Genomic DNA, 24,102 nt, shown 5'->3' with positions numbered 1-24,102 from the left:
TACTAAAACTAATCTTCTCCTAACACGTGACTGAATTCAAGATGTCGGATACTTGCGGCAGACTTGTTTTAAAACCAGCAGAAGCTCTGTCATTCCACTCGTTATGTATGAACAAAATCATTGACCATAATTTAAACCACCAGCAACATAAAGTACTATCCTTGAAATCTTTTCTGGCAGGAGCCAAAGTAAATATATCGTCTTTCAGTGTAAATTGTTGTGGTAAATCACTCTGACTGCCGTACCGAAAGGTCCGAGTTCGAATCTTGGAGAAACCACAGCTGTAATTTGTTCATACGTTTATAGGAGGCGGTGGTGGCCCATCTATTAGATGCCTTTATAATAAGAAAGAGAATACGGCTTTTTTCTAGTCTTAGTAGCGGCCAACGCCTATAAAAGGCTAGAGCTCGCCATTGGAAATTATTTCGACGCATAAAAAGGAATCCACTGTTTATCTTTATATTCCGAATAATTGATTGGTTAGATAAGGTTTGTTACTTTGAACGTCAGAACTTAAACCAAATGTTTTCTGCATTTATATCATTAGATAGTCCATAACATATTTTTTTTATCTCATAGGCATAAATCTCAGATTTAAATTTAAGCCTTCGAAAGGGCCATTATTTTGATATTGCCGATAACTGCGCACCGATTACGAGGTATTTTACTGTATAATTTATTGACTGATATAAATACAAAACTTTCTAATAAACGATCATATCATTTGCGGTTTTGCAGCTGAGGATGGTGGCTCGGTAAAACCATCGAAACTAGTCCTGTGAAAATTTTGAAAATATAACGCTGATTTTTGTTGTTTGACTTCTGAATTAGTAAACGATTAGAAATTTTTTTGACTAATGTAAATGCATTATTTTCTAATTAAACATTAGATTTATTCTTAGAGTTCCATGATGTAATTCATTCTTTTTATATTAAATTTATGATACTTCTTGCAGTTTTATAATTATGAGAGAATGTTTATAGGGGAAAAGCAATTTTTGCTTGTGCATCTTTTGTCAAGAAAGAACACGATTTATTGCTTCTTAATCAAACTATCTCAAATCGGACATTAAATATTCGGAAATGTGTAAAACTACTGAATTTATTTTCACAATGTAACGTTTTTTCACTCTCTCTAAATATATATTAATTACATAAATATGCGATACGAAAGAGACGTCAAATTTGATGTTTTGTTAAACATATGGCTTCCATTTTTGTAACAGAAAGATATGTTTACTTTTAATAAAATATAATTTCTTGAAATAATTATTTGTATAATGTGTATAAAATCATCTGCATAACATATGTAATGCAACTCATATACACAGAACAGCATCACCAGACGGAATGGAATCAGTAGATTCACGTGATCTTCGTTTTTCCTTCAGGGATGTTTAAAATGAGTAATTTAATTAGTATCAATTGTCTGAAATTCCGTTTAATGCTTTAATTTAATAGCTGTTTATTTTGAGATATTAATTTTTTATTTCGATATTAAATGATGGGTTTCAGTAAATCAAAGAAAGAAGATTTAATAGTTGCAATAAAAGCACAATATCATTTATTATTGCACATTATAGTTCACGTCATCAATTTTGTTGTTTTACTTAAAAGGAATAGCCAATATATTATTTTTTAATTAAAAGTAAGTTTTTAACTTCTTTTTGCTCTTGGAAGAATGGGAACACGAAACAAATGTGAAAGAAGGAAAAGCGTAAAATAGATAAACAAGAAGACGATTATAGGTAGAATGCGCTTCAGTATTACGTGAACGATATCCCACACACACAGAACACAACACTTGCTATGTACGCAGATGACACTGCAATCCTCAACCAAAATGCACCTATTACCTCAGCTATACAGCAGCTACAAATACACATTCATGCACTAGAGAGTTCTGACATAGCAAATGGAAGATAAAAATTAATGTTGAAAAAAACTATCGCTGTCATGTTTACAAGAACTTTTGATGAAAACCTCATCTTCTACAATACTCTTATTCCCTGAGCCAAGGAAGTTAAGTACCTAGATGTAATTTTAGATCATACTTAACATGGTAGCCTCACACTAAACACATAATTACAAAGTTTCGAGCTAGTAAATCTACACTTAGCCCCTCGTTCAAAACAGCGTTTTAATTGCTGTGTTCAAACTAGTTCGAAACAGCAATAGATCTAAAATTACTCATTTATAAGGCCATTCTGCAACCCATTCTTACATATCCATGCCCAGTCCGGGGTTATGTTTGCAAAAATACCTTACTAAAATTACAGCAGCTCCAAAACTCTACACTGAGACAACTGGCAAACTGTCCTTGGTATGTCCGTAACGACGCCATTCGCCATGAATGCAATATTCCACTAATAGTTGATGTGATGATCAAGTTATCAAAATACTTTTACACTAATATTATCAAAGCAAACAACCCAACAATTTCAGATTTAAACTATGACACCAATTCAGTAGAACAGAGGAAAAGGCTAAAAACCATCCTCAGAAACGTATCATAAATGTATTTTCCCTTTGACTAACTTTTAATTACCTAAAACTTCTTTATATCAAAATGTATGGTTTAGCACTAATAATTTGAAAAACTTTAAAACTTTTTGTTCATTAATTAAACTTATAGCAGGCTTCATTTAACTTTTTCATCGGCCCTCAACCCCTCTTTCATTCGGCCATCCCCCTAAATTAGTGTGGAACTGAAAAGACCCTAGCCTCTCTCTCTAGCACACTGCAGATCTCACCTTAACCAACAAGATTTCTCTTCCGCAGCCAATAGCAGATTTGCAAGCTCCTGGTTACTCCGTGACTGCTGAACATGTTCCGGGTCTTCACCGCTTCGTCAACATTTTCAAAACTTCTCTTCAACTTAATAATTGCTATGAACTCTGCCATTACTTCTGAATATGTCAAAGCTGCTATCTCTTCACGCCTCAATTGCTCACTGAATTGTTTTCTACGAACGGGTAAAACACTGTTTTCAACGTTCGAAAAAAGATACTATATTGGGATAAGGTTAGGCCCAGGAGCTCACTACAACTGAACGTTAGTCTACGGAGAAAGAATACGAAATGAAAAATGGGAATTTTTAACTACTAAGAGAAGAGACAGAAGGAAATTTCGAAGATTTTCTATAATCACGTCTGTTGGCGCTCTTCTTGGTATGATCCTATTTTATTCGTGAGATAGTATCCCGCCAACTCTCATTCTTCTTAAACAACTTTCATGTAGTAATTGAGTATTTCAAATGCTGTTAGAAGAGTTAAGAGATTTATAATATAATAAGTGTTATTTATCGATTACATAATCGAGTAAAGTTTATCGAATAAAGTTTTATTTATCAATTTGAAAATAATAATAGTATATCCGAAAATATGCCTTAGTTATAAAAATAAATTTATGCTTCGTTTTCATGAATTTACTATCCATCGATTTATTTAGAACTTTAATTCTGTTTTCGTTACGAATTGAATGAACACCTTTGTTGTCAAGTCGATAGGGTAATTCATTGTTTACTTTGAATATAATAATAAAAAATCTGATGTGTACACTACATGACTTTCTTGTACGGAATATTAAATTATACGCATTTTTTCTTGCATTTCATTTAAGCTTATTGGATTGAATTAAATCTAATTCGCCGACAGCGAATAAATCACAATAGAATAAATGCATTCTTTAAAATTCACTCTAGTATTTGTTTACCATAGTGACACTCTGGCGCTAGATTCACTTAACAGTATTACTTCGTTCATATTATAACTCAGAATGCACAAGATTTATATCATTGAAAGAATAGAATTATCTAATCTTCGCCACATGTTCTATTCAAATACTATAATAAAGCTAGAATGATGTATAAAAGAAATTAAGCAAACAAAACAAAAAAGAAACAGTTTTTCACAGACGATTGAGTATTTCTCATTCAATTAATTCACTTCTCACTTTGCGAGAAGGTAAAAATACGTAAAAACTCAAAATATCTGTATTAAAAATTACGAAGTAAATCTTAAACACTTATTTCCTCGAAAAAATTCCCGAAAGGATTAAGCATGATTTAATTCGCAATAATAAATGAAGGCGTTATCTTTGTTGTTGCGAAGCTACGTTTCTCTAGATTGGTAACAAATACACTAGTGTGCTGTTTCAAATATAAACAAGCAATGGGCGCCATCAAAAAAAAAAAATTATTAGGCTTAACGGCACCTAAACAATTTTAAAATTGTTGATAATTCTAAACATATTGCAGAAAGATTTACTAAAGGCATAAAAAGCTTAACCGGAAGATAAGAATAACATAATTCAATCATTTTTAAATAAAAAAAAATGTACAATTTACAAACATATAAGAGTAAAGAAACTGAGATCACTGAGCCGGGTAACAGAGTGGATATATATATAAATATATTTATATACGTTTGGTGCGGCCGATTGCAACCGAAATACGAGGTGCACATGTACATGCTATAGCAATCCTATATACAAAATTTCAACGTTATGAGGCTACTCGTTTTTGAGTTATGCGATTTACGTACGTGCATACGTTCATACAGACGCCACGAAAAATTCTCTTCAGAATTAATTTAAAAGCAGTTATATATATATATATATATATATATATATATATATATATATATTTGAGGAAACGAGTCTTTTATTGTGTCCTTACGTACAGATATCACGCAAAAATATCGTTAAGTTGCATTCGATAGCGGTCAAAATGGATATTTTCGTTGAAATATGCTGCCTGAAACTTTTCGCGATTACAATACTTCCTTTTTACTTCTTCTAATGAAGTAAAAATGGATATAATTTTCTTAAAGAGACATCGGAGCGGAAAGAGACCCAATTAACAAAACTTTCTAAATTTAATTCTGAAGAAATACAGGAACTGTAAAATATCGACATAAGTAATAAAATTTAAAATTTTAATCGTTTAAAAAATAATAAACTAGAAATGCTTAAACTGTAGTATTATAATGCATTAAAAGATGAAGTTGCAGAATGTGAAACTAAGTTTAATAAAATCGATGAATAACTTCGGAAGCAAAATGCAACAAGCGCTCTTTTTCCTCGATGCTCAGTAAATTAAAACATCAAAACAGTCTCATATTCAGACTATAAATCCGGAAACTACTAAAATAATTAAATACTTTAACTTCCAGTTGAAATTAAACCTTTAACCTTAATGAGAATTACGAAAACTGGAAATTATAAAATTCATTTCAACGGTACAATTATATTTAATGAATTGTTAGACAGCCAAAATGTTTTATTTGCGGTCATCCCTTGCTGGAAATGCTAAACAAATCCAGAGTATGGATAATATGTTTGATTCTCTATTTATTTTCCTTAACACTTACATGAAACTAAAAGGCTAATTATAAACTGTTACATGAATTCTTTACAATGTTTAAAAATACAATATTAATGTAAAGCTAATAATACTTGTGGTATTGTGTTTTAAAACACGTCAGAGCTTTAAAGAATGAAAAATTTTAGGCAAAATTTGTTAATGTTTGTTTTGCAGAAGCTGGATAAAACCTTTGATTTTCCAGACTAAAAAATATTCATTTAATTTTTTTCCACAATGATGCCAGTTTCCTGAAATTTTGCACAAAATGTCGTAATGTAAAATCAAAAATCCACATTTCCGAAACAATGTGAAACATTTCCTTTTAATGCATTTCGTTATTCGCATAAAAAATAATCTCATCCTTTGCATTAGTGAGATTCTTTATTGAAAATGTACCCTAACAAAAGATTTAATTTTGCTAAAAAAGGAATAAATTCTGCAATTAATGTTTGCCTCAATCTTACCAATTAATTGAAAATATAAATATGCATTTTTGAGCAAAATAGCGCCTCTCCAGACGAAGCAGTTCGAACTAAGCAGCTTTTTACCCAAGCCAAATTTCAGATTGACGGGAGGGAGGAATTGCAAAAAATCAACCAACTAACAAGCATGCCAATCAGATTCGCAATCTGCCTTGTGTGTTTGCAACAAAAAGCACAAACGCCAGTTTGACTCCCGCTATGATATATGTGAAAAATAAAAAAAAAATAAGACTTGCAGTGCTTGTTTCCGGAAGTCAAGTATCAGATATCTCCATAAATCTGGTGGTTTGGGAACAAGAAAGCTTAAACATTTCAATCTGGCAAATTAATTCGGATAAAAAAGAAAATAACGTATACAATTTTTTTTGAAAATCCTGATCACTATAACGTAAAGGCCACATTTTTGCATGATTCCACGCTCTTAATCTTAGTTATGAGCACATTTAAATACATAAACAATAAAATTCTTCCATGGTTTTTCCTTTTGTGCATTTCCATAGCGGACTGAAGAAAAAATTATTTTGATCAATTTTAGATTTTATGCTTTTTCTAATGAATGCAATGGACTATGAATAAAATATGAAGTGTAATAGGAATGGCTCGGTATTACAGTTGCTTTCTTGACATTTTATTCACGAATTTACGGTAAAAATTATTAACTTTGTTTAATTATTTTATTATGCCGCCTAACCAAGAACGTGCCTACCGAAGCTGACTGTACCGAAGGGCTGGAGAAAGCATTCATGTTTTTGTAAATGTATAGTGTTTGTGCGGCATGGGGGCACTCTAAATATGCGGCGAGCCACTCGAGTGTTTGATGGCAGGTACAGAGGAAGACCCTGAACCCGTCCCCTCTCCCGAAGTGCTCTCCATTAAAATTGAGGGCAGAACTGAGCCGTATTGTCAGTTGTATGGTTTGGTTTACTAGATTACGGCAAAGCACTCGAAGGCTATCTGCCTTAAGGGAGGAATGCCTTCGTGGAGAACTTTTTAAGGGAAACTGGCTCGTATACACGTTACACATGGGGAAAACCACGAAAACAGCCATGCAGCCAGCCCGTTCGCGAGATTTGAACATCGGACCGAACTACTAGTGTTCAGTGACTTTACCGCTCGGCCGCTGGTGGGCAGTCAGTTGTACGGTAATCAAGGCTCTTGCCAACGACAGTTGCAATGTTGCACTCCTTGCCAAGATTAAAATCACCAGCGCTTGTTCTGAGATAAGTCCAAACAATAACAATTATTTTATGTGGGGAATACAATAATTAAAAGAATGAGTAATTTAATATATACACATATATTTGTTATATGTCACACGTTTTTACAGAAATATTTAGAAAATGAAGGTATGCATGCAGAATGACCATAAAAATGCAGAAAAGATAAAATGAGAACTACTGAGAAAGCTGAAGAACTTACTGAGAAGTTAATTGCTGCCATTTCGTAAATCGTTTGCTAGACAAATTATTGCAGACGTTTCCATAAAACCGTTGGCATACCTAAATAATAAAATAAAGTATGATAGCAGTTTCATATTTCAATGCAGTTATCTGATTAAGCATATGCTCCAGAAAATATTCCTAATACTAAAATTTTGGAGTTTTGGAAATATTGGAAAACTGGAATTTTAGAAATATGAGCCAAACAAATATTTCACATAAATTTTGTTATTGTCACTTAATATAACAATAAACATGTTTTTACTGGATCGGAAATGAATTCAATAATCAAATAATCATGCTTTCTACGTACATATTTTTTTAAAAAGTGGATCACTATTCTTTAGTTGCATTTCGTACTTGGCAAATGGAGAGTGAAATTTTTGAGAAATTTTAAATGAATCGTCTTTTGAAAATATTGTTCAGTGTAAAAACTTGAAGGTAAGTTTAACTTGCAAGCTGAAATAATTTGAAGGAAAATAGCTACCTGATAACGAATTCTGCAATGATAGATATCCATTTAAAAAATATTAAAATCCTAAAAAAATGAAATAATAATCTATGAAAAAATGTGTAAAATGGATCCTGAATTTTCCCTTATTAGAATAACGATATTTCTTTCAAATTCGTAGCAGTAATAACTGACTTCTGTTTATAGTGAACAACTTCAATAATACCTCGTATATTTCGATAATAAATAGAGCGTAACGTCTCAAAGCGACAGTCTCTAAAAGTAGACACTATTCCTGAATACATAAATAAACACTGCTATTAAAAGTCACCGATGGACATTTTATTTAAGATCACCACCTTCACAGAAGAGCAAAATTTCTCTTCTACCAAGGTTTCAAATGGAGGAGAAAATACTTTAAATTCCATCTCCTCTTAGAAGGCAACTGGTAACGATTGAAAGCCTGGTGATGGCGGATTATTGCCTACCACCTTTTCAGTTCGTGAACCACTTGTAGACCCATTGGTTTTGTTGAAGCTGAAAACATGGGCTCCAAAATTGGATTCCGTATCTTCCAAATGCTAGCCGTACGTGATTCCGATTACGCCATAAAGGCACGTGGTTAGAAGAGAAAAAATATCTTACAATATTTCAAAGTATTCTTTTTTGTTGTTTTTATCAGTCACCAAAATTACCATGAGCAGCACTGTCTTCGGAAATTTCTGGTCTATTTAGATTGAAAATAAGTATCAGTTTCAAGCTGGCTATTTATGGTGTTGCATAATATTATCTGCGATATCCAAAGGTAAGGCAGAATCGAACAAGCTCAAATATTCTGCCTCATGAATTTCAGCATGAGAAAATATTGCTACGTGCGTACGGGATTGTTATGGACTGAATGCACACACTGCTTGATAAACTGCTTGATGACTGCTTGATAAAAAATTATTTTACCAAAGAAGCTCTTTACATTTCTGGAACTTTTCACAGACTCAGAATACACAATATTTATATCATCTGAAGAATTATCTAATCGTTTCCCTGTGTTCTATTCAAATACTATAATAAATCTAAAACTACGTATAAAAGAAATTAAACTAACAATAGAAAGAAACATTTTTTCACATACGATTCAGTATTTCTCATTCAATTAATTTAGTTCTCACTTCGCGCCAAGGCGAAAATGCATAAAAAATCAAAATATCTACATTAATAATTACGAAATAGATCTTAAACACTTATTTCCTCGAATAAATTCTGGAATGGATCAAGCATTATTTATTTCGCAATAATAAAAGAAAGCGTTATCATTGTTGTTGAGAAGCTTAGTTTCTCTAGATTGGCAACAAATCCACTATCACGTTTCAAATAAAAACAAACTCGGCCGCCGTGGAGCGCGAATAATTAAACTTAGCCGCACTTAAACAACTTTTAAATTGTTGATAACTCTACAAATATTGCATGCAGATTTACTAAAGGCATAAAAACCTTAACCGAAAGATAAAAACAACATAATTCAATCACGTTTAAAGCAAAAAATACGCAATTTATAAACATATAAGAATAAAGAAACTGAAATCTCTGAGCCGAGTAACAAAGTATATATATATATATATATATATATATATATACAGCGTGTTCGGGATAAATTTGACAGTTTCGTAAGGAAAAAGAAAATCCTCTTTGTATCTATTAAATTTAATGAATTGACAAAAAAAATTACAGGCAGAGTAAATTACAATACTATCAACAAGATTCACTCAAAATAACCACCATTAGCATCGATCACAGCTTCAATCCTGCTTCAAAACCTCGAACAAGCTGATGATGAGTCTCCCTGGGAAGAGCCTCAAAAACCGTTTTAATTTTATCCATTAACTGGGCTTTTGTATTACTGGAAGTGCGATTGGTGTCTTTTTCAACTGCGAGTTTGGTGGCCAAACATTTATACTGGTGAAGTCGCAGAAATTTTCAGACAACCATTTTTGACATTTGACATCCTTGTAGTCCCCACTGCAAGTCTCTAGTTCATGCCTGATTGTTTATACTGTGTTCAGGGAGCATTGGGCAGCAGTCATAATATCCTTATTTTGATGGCCGGCACGAATCATCATGATGCAAGTTATTCTCTTCCATGATTCAGGTGGGTTCCATTCATCCATCCTTTCTGACATCTTGTATATGAATGAAGAAGGGTCCAAAATTTTAAATGACGAGTAGTGTGTGTCAATACCTCCAGCCTACGGAAAAATATAATGAATTATAAATATGTCAAATTTATCCCGAACACCCTGTATATATATATACGTTTCGTGCGGCCGAATCAGGAGGTTCGCATCTACATGTAATAGCAGTCTTATATATAAAATTTCAACATCCTGAGGATACTCGTTTTTTAATTATGCAAGATACATACATACATAATGTACGTACGTACGTACGCTCAGACGCCACGAAAAATTCTCTTCAGAATTCATTTTAACCAGTTTATAATTTTTTGGGTGAAAAAAGACTCCTGTATTCTGTCCTTACATACTGATGTCAAATTGCATTCGATAGCAGTCAAAATGGATATTTTCGTTGAAATAAGATACCTGAAATTTTTGGCGATTAAAATACTTCCTTTTTACTTCGTATAAGGAAGTAGAAAAATGCGATTTTATTGTTTAACTGTATGTGCAGTAAGTGCGAAGAAAACGATGCTTAATAATAAAGTTGAAAAAACCGCAGAACAGAAAAAAAAGATTCGCAGAACTGGTGTGTGTAAGAGCAGATTGGATGACTACGAGCTCAGCGAAAGTGTATAAAAAACTCTTTTGGGCCACCGTTAAGACCCGAAACTCTTTAGATTTTTTTAGTTAGTTTTAAATTTACAAAACAAATCAATATTTCTTATTAATTACTAAACTGTGAATTATTGTCTGAATTTGTTAACATGTTTATAAGGTTCCAACGTAGAATTTACAGCTATGCGTGCGGAACCTTGAGAACTGGTAGGCGAATATTCACTTTAGTTCAGGAGACAGAAACGTAATTTTCAGAAGCGTTAATTACCCTTTATTGCTCAAAATAAAGTTTTTTACAGATGGCCCCTTCTCAGGACGTACAGAACAGCCTCCACTTGGGCTTGAGCTCAAGAGTACTAAGAAAATCAAACTTAACTAATTCTTAACTAAACGGCGAAGCTGTGAAGTGCCTGAAATACGTACGAGCGTAGTAATGGCTTAGGGAGAGTGTAGCCAAAAGGAGAACGCGCGCTAATCAGAATCTTTGGCTCTCTCACGAAGTCAGTGAAACTTCGACTTAAGTACTGCTCTTCCTTCATTTGCATTTAACCGCATTTTAACTTCATTTGAATTTTAATTTGAATGTTTTTTAGAATTGTATTCTAAAAACACATTCTAGCAGGAAATTTTTAAGCTGAAATTAGAAGCTACAGGAAAGTAGCTTTAACTGGAAAGATAACTGTTATTAACTTAAGATAAACCTTACATGTTTAAAAATATTATTTAATGAAATACTCAGGTTTCTTTTTTAACCAGAATTTCCCCCAGCTTCTTTAAAAGCACAGGTAAATGTATCCATCTATTTTTTTTTCCTACCAGCCTGTTGCATTTTGAATTTCCTCTTTGTGCCAGGTTTGCGTCGATATCAGTACGTAACTATCAACTTATCCAAGATTTCAGTTTCTTTTGTCAGGGCAAAAATTTATTATTCGTTACTTTGATGCAATTTATAGTTATTATCCTTTTTTTTAAAATGGAATTTTATATTTTTTTTCTCCCTCACTGTTATATACGTTTCTCAAGTGTTCTATTTAGTCCATGAAAGATACGTTTTTTTAATTTCTCTACATGGTCACTTGGATCAATAAATGCTCTCAACTTAAGTCTGTGTACGATGCTGATTGCTAAGTTCAAATAATTTGATAACACTATGCTACAGATGTTGAGATTAACTAGTTATATTGAGTTGAAAAACAATAATTGAAGAATAGGTATACTTTTGGGCTGCGATTTGAACACTATATTGTTGAAAGTTACCGGTTGCAGATAGGAAATAGAAAAAGTAGTCTAAACAATATGGAATTTCCTCCTTTTATAAGATTGTAGATCGCGCGCGAGAATTTTCTAGCACTTTCTCGAAATCAAAAAGATATATTGATTTATTAAATATTAAATACACGCGCTCTTGTATTTAATTTTTCGGCTTAGCTTTCCTTTAATATTCATCACTCGCTGTATTTCGCGGGAAATAAAACTATTTAGTTTATGATTCATCTAACATTATCTGTTTGAATACTAAATCCTGGAAAAGACTAAAGACATTTGTTAAGTATTAGAAGTTATTTAAAGACATCTGCAAATTTTTGATTTTTTTCTGAATAATGTAACATGAATATTTAGAAGGAATACAGGGAAGAATAATAATACAGGGAAGTCTCTTTAACATTGAGGGTTAATAACATGGCCACGGTTCTGGCGTTTTTTACGTTCCGTTTATGTTTCGAATCACTTCAAGTAAAATGATGTTGCCACCAGATGTTATCGTTATGTATTATTTTTATAAAAATAATCTAGGAAATATAAATAAAATAACAAATATAAAAAATGCATGGCAACACTTAATACTCTATTGAAAATTCTAAAAATATGCTACTTTTACAGATTTTTGAGTTTCCTGTTCAAAAATAAATAACGCTAAAATGATTAATCCCAAAGCTGGTAATAAAGCTGAGCAATAATATCTTCAACTGAAAGAAACCGAAAAAGATGTATGTTGAGAAAGGTATATGACAAGATCCAGTCGACTAAACTCAAGTAGGGACGGATTATCATCCACCAAATTTTAGTTCGGTCGCCACTTTAGAGATTATTATGTTTTCCATAACAGGAAACATGAATATTAAATGCGTTTTTGTCAAGGTTTATAGCTAAGTGGAGCTGTTAACCGTTTACATCATAACAGCACGCTCGGGAAAACGCGATAATTTCTTACATAACGCGAAATTTCTTTAGGATATTTAAGCCTAGATTAGAAGCGATTAACCTTTTTTATTTTTTAATTTTAACTTCTTTTAAACTATAAAAATACTTTTTTCACTAATATTTTCAGCCTCCGAGTTCGAATTTTTCTTTGAAACTGTCTATCGTTTTAATTAACCTAATCGAAAATTTTTTTGACGAAACATAATTTACCATTTACTAAAATTTTAATCCGTTTCAATTAAAAGCTTCTGAATAACTGCTAATTTTGAGGGTAATATGTAAATTTTGGACGTAAATTAACTTAATTTTTGTGCTTCCTGAATTAAACATGCTAAAGAAATAAAAATAAAAGAGAAATGAACCTATCAAGGGAAACATGCATTCCATAAAATATATTGAAGTTGTCTTATATGCCTAAAAACTGCCCTATTCTAAAAATGAAAGCATGTAAATTTCTGTAATTCTTCATCTTTAGTTACTCCGTGGTTTCAGTTTTTTTACAAACAACAAAAAATAGACATTATTACCTAAAATTCGATCAATCACGCCTTGAAGTAATAAATGTCAAAGGGAAAGTAAAAAAAGGTCTGAGGATGATATGTATTGGTTCCATATTGTACCGCAATATAATATGTCTGGTATGCTTGAAGACTGTTCTCTCCGGATGTGCTTGCATTTTCACTGAAGATCATTATCTTCTTCGCAAATAAAAAAATCGAAATAAAAACTGGTTCATTTTATGCCATTGTACGTGTTTCTGATCTAGGCTCGTATCATCAAAGTGATGGCTCAATGATCGTAATTTATCATTATTTCGAATTTTCAAATGAATCTACGATCCACAATAATGACATTTATTTAACTATTTATTTAATTAATAATTAATATATCAAAATCTGATGATCTCACACGCCTTTCTTCTGTTAGTCTCATATTAATATTGCAAACGAGCACAACAGTGCCCTTAGCTCCCTCTCACGGTAAGCGGGTTCTTCAGTATGGTCATGCATCAGCAAGGAACAGAGGAGTAGGCCGCATTTATTTGTGTTGTACAATATTTTCATAGTAATGCTATTTCAGAATTCGTAAATGTGATAAAGAGGTGTAATGTAAAGATATAAAATTCTTATGGGTTCGTAAATGACTGAATGCACACAAAACCGATGATAGCTTGGAAAATTGTATTTTTTCTAAAAGAAGCACTTTACAGTTCTGTGGCATTTCACAAAAGTACTCTTACAGCTCTTCTCAGTATCACACAACACAATCAGTAGTTAACCACTTCAAGCCACTAAGAACGTTAAATACAACGCAATGAAAAGCGTATCTAAAGAATGAAGCTCGTACGGAGATCTATCTATACACCGAAATCGATCCTGAACTAAAAACTGAAATTGATGCTCCTCCCTGTCTTACATAGGCGAAGATAAATTTCCTGTACCTTCGATTTCTCGAAATTGCTGGAAGGCATTTACGGTTACAGTTACATATAGGGCTGGATACAATTACGGTTACATACGGGGATCGGACTAATTACAGTTATACAGGGATCAGGCAAACGGTCGTTACGTTTGGTGACATTTGTCGATTTATAGCAAAATTTGGAGACAAAAATTTGTCTCCAAAACTATCGCCAACTTGTTACCAAACTGGCATCAAATCTCTCCAGGCACCAGCTTGTCGCTAAATCTTGCTAGTCGCGAAACTGGAGAGATAGCTCCAAAATGTAATGTGTTATATAGTATAATGTAATGGATAATATGAGGTAAATGGCTATCTCGCCAATCGGACCTGCCCCTGTAATCTTATTTTTCAGGCAAAACTTATTTTATTTCGCGTGACGTTTCATATTCCATTATAGAAGAGGTACTACGATTTAAATATAATGTCACTACAATTACTTACATATATACAAAATTCGTAACAACACATTTATTTTACATTATGAAAGCTACATCGAAGTAATTTCAAACTAGAAGGGAGGCAACATTGTATTCAAAATAATAAATATCTTTTAATTTTTCTGTTCTCTTAAATATTTCAAAAGTAACTTTTTTGAAATCATTATTTAATGCACAATTATTTTTTAGAATTTCTTTTTACTCTAATTAATTTAATAATTTCTTTTTACTAGAATTTCTTTTTTCTCTAATTATTTTATTAATTTCTTTTTTGCTTATTTACTCCGTCTTAATTTATACAGTATTTAAGTTTTTTTTATTTATCTAAAAAGGTGACTTAACATTTTGTAGAGACACTGGACGTTTTTTTTTTTTTTTTTTTTTTTTCTTTTTGAAAGCAGGAAAGATGAAAAATGAGCAGTGCCCTCGCCGGGACTCGAACCACGGACCCCGCCGAGCGTGCTGACCACTACACCACGAAGGCATGAGAAATACCTTCTAATTTCATCTTTCAATTAATATTCCGTCTGTGATGTGTTTACATAATAAAGACCGATATCATGCATATAAATGAAAATAATAATTTGTAAACAATGCATGACTGGACACTTAGCAAATGAAAATAAATTCAATGAACTCAAATTTATTATTAAATTTTATTTTAAAAGTAAAATTGCTGATTTAGAAGTCAAACAACAAAAATCAGCGTTTTTCTTATCTGAAAAATTAAAGCATTTTATAAGAAACAATTTGTGCTCGCATATACACTTTAGATATGCGCTTTTATTTCAATTATACTATACACTTTAAAGTCAGTAACAATTATTTGCTAAGCTTAGTAGGAATACACGTATTTATTAGAACTGTGATTCTCTCGTGGCCTTGTAGAGCGCAATTTGAAGTCAGAATGCAATTAAGGTTGGCTTCCGAGACGAACCAATTACGTTTCTAATCAATGCTATACTGGAGTATAATCTACTAATTTATTGTAAGAGAATAACATATTGCTTTACTAGGGAATTAAAGTGAGTGATTTCATGTTAAACCCGATGCAGTGCTTGATGTTTCAGCAACACGTAAATAATGGTGCTTCAGTCTTATCTTCTCCCCCAAAATATGGTTTAATATTCCTACCGAATTTCTTTCATAAAAGAAAAAATATCCTATGATTACGTACAATATTTCCAGAATTTTTTTAATCTTTGGCGACTGCACATTTGCTCTTTCATCTAATATCTGCCTGTGGAAATATTTCTCTCCAGCATATGTAATTTTTCATCCGTCGAATACGATTGCATATTTACATTCAAACCATTAAAAAGCGATTTAGCCTGAAACCATTAAATACCTGTGTTCGAGAATGGAATACATTTCTATTCTTAATTCTGGTTCTTTAGAAAATTTATTGAATTGTCAAATAAATTAGATTTTTTTGTCAGTGGCTCAAAGCTGAATTGCGAAATATAATTAGTTTAGTATAATTTAAATGTTATTAATAGAAAACTACATAAATCCGCTTTTTTACTTTTTAGTAGTATTGTGATGAAATTAATCTGCTTTCTTGCTGAAAATGTGCTGAAATTAAATAATGTGTAGAGTTATCTGCTTAGCAGATATTAATTTTATCGTAAGAGTGGTATTAAATAGACACTGCAATTTAATTTTTAGGTATGTAAATGAAATGTGTTGCAATTTTCCTGAGTTATTACAAATTTGGAGTTTTCATTTTGCTATTATTAATCAGAAACAATAATTCTCGAACTAGTTTTCCCACTCGAAGAGACTGTAATTTCGTGGAAGAGGGCTTTTTTTTTGTGTGTGAAACTGTTGATAGTTATAATGTAATAAAATTAGTTGTGAAAGAAATGACAGTTTTAACATTTTAGAGTGAGGATTTAATATTATCACCGCAGACAGAGACAAACACAGAAATGAATCAAATAAAACACAAAAGTACGTGAATTGTTTTGTGTTTCATGGAGTCGTAATTAGGAACACTAAACTGCTGAGGGAAATTTAACGAAAATCACAGATTTTTTTTTACTCTTCAATTTAAAATACAGGGTGTTTATAAAGTCTCTATACATTTTTGAGAAATACATTGTAATTCCAATTTCTTTGGAGGCTGTCTGAAAGAATGCTGTCAACAAACGAAAGAATAGCCATTGTTTGCTTCCGTACACATGGATTAACGTATTGATAGGTGCATGAGGACTTCTTCCGCAAATTCAGAAAACAAGCCCCTACCAAAGCAGCTACTAAAACCTTAGTAAAACAATTCAAGCGAATTGGCATTGTTAAAGATGAAGACCGTTCTGGGAGACTTTCGATAACACCACAAGTTGAGAAAAGCGTATAAAAAACGACTACGCGTAGCTTCCAGGCATCTACAAGAAGACTCATCGGTATTTCGCATAATACTGTTTGGAAAACTCTACTCTGTCATTTAAAGAAGGATGTCTACCACATTCAAATTGCGCATAACTTGAAACCGAGAACTATTCCCCTTAGCAAGTCATGTGCTATGATTTGTTGGAAGATGTGGATAATGAGAACTTAACGGAGAATGTTCTCTTTAGCGACGAAAGCACATTCCATCTCAGCGGCCATGATGATAGGCATAATTACCGAATTAGGGCTGATGAACAACCAAACGTGCTATACGAATCTCAGGAAGCCACACCTAAAGTTAATGTATGGATTGAAATAACTAAGCTCCGTGGACCTATCATGTTTGCAGAAAGGACCATCACTGGAGAAATTTATCTCGATATGTTGCAACAATATCTTGAAAAACAGGTAGTATCAGATAGCATTATTGACACTGTTGTATACCAACAGGATGGGACCCCTCACAATTTTGCGATTATTGTGTGTATTTATCTTAATAAAGATTTTCGTGATAGATGGATTGGTCGTGGCTCTCAACGGCTTTGGATTCCACAATCACCAGACTCAACTCACTAGAATATTTTTGTACGGGTTTTTTTCAAGTGTATCGAGTGAGGACTGGAAGCATTGAACAATTAAAACAGTAAGTAATGGCTTCAGCAGCTGAAATTACCCCAGAAACTTTACATAACATGTTCCACAGTGTAGTCGAAATTGCAGCAATTGTTCCTATACACTCAGGTGAGGCCACGTTGAATTGTACTAATTTAGTGTTCTATTACTTTGCGTTTTCATTTAAATAACTTATATTTCAGAATAAAGCCTGTTTAAGCAAAAATGTAACAGACTTTCTAAACACCCTGTATTAATAATTACTGTATCTTTTCATTATGAGATACTAATTCAAAAGGGAGACCGATAATGCTACCCGAAACAGTATATTTCTCTAATTAAATAATAGCGTATCTGCATGCATAAGTGTATGTATGTATGTACGTACGTACGGTAGATACATATTGTATTAGGTAATTATGTATATTATGTAACCGCAACTATAGCTCGTCAGTAATAGAAGCAGATGCTTACTTTCGGTTCTAATTTTGGTATTCTGACGCTACGTGATCGGAATACGAGAGCGATGGCGAATGGCAGGAAGACTATTATGAGCTCTTACAGAAAAAGAACATCGTTTTTTCTGTTTAACCTTTTGAGGCCGGGCCTTTGGTAGCAGTAAAAGCTACCAAAGGACGGGGAATCTTGAACCGAATGCTTTCCCCCTTTAAGAAATCACCTCCTATTTTCAACAAAGATTCTTGTGTGTAGTTTAATGGATTCTCAGAGGGGTGCATCTATGTCGCAAAAGGAAGATCTTTGGAAGAGATAAGTGGTTAAAACCCCAAGGACGTCAAATTTGACATTTCACCCCACTTTTCAGCCTGGAAAATGGGGGAAAAGACATGGCCACTAAAGTGGACAACCCCGTCTTTTCAAAGAAAGGACTCTATGGCCACTATAATGGCCATCCCGTCTTCAAAAGGTTAAAGATGGCTACAAGAATGGTCCAAAAGAATCACAGAATTTTGTTCTATGTCCTCGCTGATATACTGCTGACTATTCATTGAACAGAGTTTCGTGAAAGGGAGGAGCATAAATGAGCTACGATATCCCCCCATATCATGACACTCACACTGAAATCATGTTGGCATTTTCCACCATAACTTCCCATATATCGTTTCACTTAGTAGCGACAAAGATTCAGTCATTAGGTTTAGAGATAGATTGAGGATCATTCGAAGACATGATATGCTTCCATTTAGCGTACCAAAGTTTTTGCACGACTTATGTCGCTGAAGTTTTCGAAGAAGGTCAAAGGAAGTTAGAGTAACACTCCTTAGGTCTAGTAATTGGGTGACCAATGATTAGCAGGCATCGTTTTATAAAGGCCAGGTCTGGGAATCTCCATCTCTGGTGTACTTACTTTTCGCTGTAATAACTTTGTAGATGTTGGGAGAAAAGCTATAAAGACCATGTGTACTATGGGTATGTCATTCGTTTCCGTAGCTGTAAAGATTTCAGTATAACACTTCTTTTTAATACTAGAATCCTTCCTCTTTCACATTCTGATAACTATTTATTATGGCTCTTTTCGCAGTCGACAAGAGCATTCCTTCAGTGAGACCTTCAGAGGTCCTTATTTACATTGTTACGAAATATCCAGCCGCAGTAAGACAGCTTCCCTACAAAGCGGGTTTAGGGCTGCCAGAAAATGGCAAGGGAAAGCAGGGTTGCTATATTTTGTGCGAAATTGCCCATTTAGCATCAAAATTGGCAATATGCCATAGACAGCTGGAGAACCTTCTCGAACTAATTCTTACCGGTTTGCCTCAAAATGGTCTTGAACGCAGCCCAAAAGCTATGTAAACTCTGTTTGCAAGCGGAGTAGTAGTCAGTCAGATAGTTACTGCCTAGTCTAGCTAGTTGATAGCCAGTCTAGTGTGTCTCGTCAGAATCTATTAGTCGATCGCGAGTTTATCGAGTTTTATCTTCAGTTTTTTTTTCTACTGTCGAGTTGGTTCATCGAGAGTGTGCATCGTTGAGGCTATCGTCGGGAGTATCGACGATTTTAGCGTGGAGAGTTTCGAGAGTACGTTGAGTTCCGAGAACGACCGAACCGAGTCGAGAGCTTTCTCTGGTGCTTTACCGTGAAGCTGTCTTCGCTGTTATAGCCTGATAGCCTGAAGCCTGTACTTCTGATTGGGGAATGGGGCTATTTTCCGTGGCCATTTCGCCGTGGCCGTTTCGATGTGGCCGTCGGGCCGTTTCACCTTCGGGCCGTTTCGCCGTCGGAATGTTTCGCCGTCAAGACATATATTTCTTTACATATCTGTATTACATCTTGCCGTATTATTTTAAATTGATTTAAACTAATAATTCTGTTCAGTTTAATAATTTAATTTAATTTCATAAACATTTTCAGTAAAATAATATATAAATGTTTTTGCGTACAATTTTATACAAAGACACCGTCACACATAAGATATTGATTTTAAGAGAGTAAGGTGCTGACAGATTCCAAAGTAATTCCGTTTTCCATTCACATTTCATAAAAATATGAATTTCCTGCTTATATGAGTGATTTCTCGGAACTAGCTGATTAAAATTTCAAGATATTTTGACGAATTATATAAATATTGTACCCGCATAATTTTAAAATCGATAATATGACTTCTGCTATATCAGAATTTTAGCCCTAGTTCTCTTTGATACTGACATAATTTTCCAGCTATGTGTAATCTCGTACTTGTAAATAACTGTATATCTTAAAAGCAATCTTTATTAATTATACACAAATTATTAAGTATACAAAAAGTAAACAGAATTATTAAGCTAAATAAATTTAATACGAGTATAATAAGGCAAGATAAAATATACTCATGTAAAGAAACATATGTCTTGACGGCGAAACATCCCGACGGCGAAACGGCCACTGTGAAATAGTGACGGCGAAAATTCTTAGACCCGCTGATTGTTTCAGGGTGTTTGTCGTAGTTTTTCGACAACAGTAAAAGTTTTTTTTTTTTTTTTTTTTTGGAGCTGTCCTGTGTAATATCGGCTAATAAATTGTCTCCATTCTTCATCAAGTATTGTCTTTAATCACTCCAAATCCACGAACCCGTACGTAAGAAAAACTTAAAATATTAACATAAAATAAAGAAAATTCCATGTATTGATGAGATATTGAATAAAATGACAAAAAGTCTGAATTTGATCAAGGTATCCAAGATCGTGAACATAATAATTAATATCTTACTACTCAGCTGCCTAGAAACCTACCGTAACATCTCCTGCTGTAAAGCTAAGAAAATCTGCTAACAACCCGTATCGTATTATTCCACCAGCCTGCCCTATGCTTTAAATATCAGGATATTTTTTACTCCAACGCGTATTATATCATGCTTATTTACAAATTATTTATACACTGTAATAGTGCAGAATTCGAAGACAGCATGCGACGTTAAACTAACTTTGCAGGATCTCGGAGATGATTTTCTGTGGGCTACAAAATAAACTCTTCATGCATACTGTTTTTTAGATTTAGTTAAGGCCTTTTAGCTGCACCCGGCTGCAGTGCCCCATGTACAAACTTATTAGTTTAGAATTCCCAAATTCCAGAAATTTCATCTATTTCTATTTTATCAATAGATACTTTGTGCTTCGTTTTGATAAAACATATTCCATGCGCTGAATTATTTGGCTGGCATCCCACAAGGGTAGTTACTAGGTATTGTATACTTTAATATTAAAGAGAGTAATAATTATTATTTCACGAGCGATATCTCACATCAAACGGATGCAAAACTAGCTATATATGCAAGTGAGACTAGAATACTCTTACAAAACGAACGCTTCTCTGGGCTCAGTTATAAAAGCCTTGTAAATATTTACTCAAAGAAAATCAAGATCAATGTCCAGACGTCAAACTCAGTTCTTCACTGGAAAGGAAGTATTGGTTCCAGTCTATAAATTATGATAAACCCTGGAAAACGATGACCAATATTTTAGCATTATTTTATAGTATCATCTCACATGGAAGCCCCACATTACACAGATTGTATGTAAATTCAGAGCACGTAAAGATACACTCACTTCCTTAATTGCTCGGAAGAGCAATGTCTGTAATGATAATAAATTACTCATATGTAAGGCCGTATTAGGACCGATATTAACTAACGTTTATCGGTCTTCGGGGTTATGCATGCAGTATCGTTATTCAAAGGTCAATCTTGCAGAAAATACTACCTTACAGCAGATTATTAATTGCAGCTATTAACTAGAAATAGAGCTATTCATGATAATAAATTAAAACAATAAAACCCTCGTTTTATAATACATTCTTTTTAAAATAATATCTTATAAGTTTACCAACTTACTATCAAAAGAAACTTCTTTCTCTTACTCTATTGATAATTCTTTGAAATCAAATTCTACCTTTAGCTAGATATGATATTTTATATTTAAATAATACTCAATTTATTGTAATGAAAATAAAAATGAATTTTAATCAGTTGTTTACTTCTATTTTTACTTATTTGTTTGCAACACGACCAGAGGCACGTAATAATCTAAATCATATGTCATCTAATAAATCAATCCATCCCATTTCTGAGAAAAGCACACCTGTTCTACAAGCAAACTTGTTAATGTATAATTTGACCACGTTATTTGTTACATTTTATTTTGTTAGCACATTACTTTATTCACATATGCACAACCAGTCATATGCCGGGGTGTCGAAACAAATTGACGTTACCTGCACTAAGCATGAAGGTATAAATGACGGCATGAGATGGAGAATTATCGGCAGATTGGAGTCGGGGCCAATCACAAGCCCTGGTGTCTAAGAATCTTAATGTAACTCCCAGGATTATCTGCAATGTGATAATAATTTCAGGACACTGGATCCATATCGAGAAGACCTGAAGAAGGATGACCGAGATTCACGATTTCGAATAATGATCGTTATCTGGCACTTTTATTGCGATTACATAGAACTTTACAGCTATACAGCTCTCACATCTGTATACTGACACTATAACCAGAGTTTCGCGGTCTACAGCAGCCCAAATGCTTCATCAGATAGTGCTGTATGCCAGAAGACCCGCTCTTTGCGTCTCGTTCACTGCAGCTCACAAACGAAAGCGTTTAGCATATAATGTGCGCCTTGAATTGGACAGCCAGATCTCTTGACTTTAAAAATTATATAGATTTCTCTAACACTCTCTTGGGAGGCAATTTCATCTCATCATCTCCCTTTGAGAACCATCCTGGTACTGAAAATTGCCTTGCTGCAGGAGTGGGATTTACAGTCTCAGAGACTCCTCAACTGCCTCCTGTACAGTACGCCGTAACGGCTGATAGAAGAGACCATACACCATATTGGATTCAATTTCAAATCTATATCGCGAAGTAGATTTTGGACATCCCTTCTCTTTGAGCATTACTGAGAATCATGCGTACATAAAATGATTTCTAAATGGTACATCTCTTTCACGGTTTTAAGTGTGTACTCATACAAAATTTCATTAAAATTTCTCCATTCGTTTTTCAGAATTTAGATATAAGGTGCGAATTCTCTTAATTCTGCTCACGAGTATATATTAAAGAAATATTAAAAAATATGTCTGTAACTGAGGCATTTAAATTTAAAATGAAGTATGCGCAGTAGATGCAGTTCACATTCGATGTTTGAGAGTGGAATCATTACGTGCAAGAGTGCTTTCGAACCTTTTAAATATATGTAACATTGACACATGCCAGATTACGTTACTACATTAATATGTCTTTCCTAAAATGCATAATGCATTTAAATTTCTTCGGATATTCATTGTACTATTCCTGTGCCGTAAGGTGTTATTAAATCGTTGGTTGTCCATATAATATTTTCTAAATAGTTTACATTTCAAATGCATTTCGACTAATTGAAATACAATATCCTGAGTTTTATCCAAACTCAGATGTTACAAGCTGCTCGAAACATAAATTGCTTCTTACAGCGTATGAAAACAGAAAATATACTATTTAAAATCCTTTTTTTTTAACCTTTCACGTCTTAGGCTCATATTCGTGCTTCTCTTGAACACAAGGATCAATTGATTAATTTTGCTTTTGTACAGTAAGATATTAGATACGATCAACTAACTAATACTGCTAAGCCTGTAAAGACTGTGTAAAAGATTGCGACCATTATAAGAGTAAAGTTTCCTTTCTTCAGAAAGTCGTTTGTAGGAATTTCATCGATTAAAGTAAAACAGTGATATGAAATTTGTTAAGATTATAATAAAATAAGTTTACGTAGTTAAAATATTTATTCGATAAAATTACGCTAACATTTATTTTTCGAATAAAGTAAATCAATAAATTTCTTTAGCAAATATTGCAGAGCTCATAACTAAATTAAGAAAAAGATATATTTAATTATTGTGAAATAAATATTTACATGATAAAAACGCTTTAGTAAACAGCCTATTTGATAACACAATAAAGGAACTTTCAGAAAATAGAGTTTTGATCCCTGTCATGTAGTT

The sequence above is a fragment of the Stegodyphus dumicola genome, chromosome 6 (assembly GCF_044657685.1).
Source record: "Stegodyphus dumicola isolate Sdum_Otavi_A_Nest chromosome 6, ASM4465768v1".
In the NCBI taxonomy this organism is placed as follows: Eukaryota; Metazoa; Arthropoda; class Arachnida; order Araneae; family Eresidae; genus Stegodyphus; species Stegodyphus dumicola.
The sequence above is the reverse complement of the archived record's forward strand: the minus strand, read 5'-3'. Positions refer to the sequence as shown.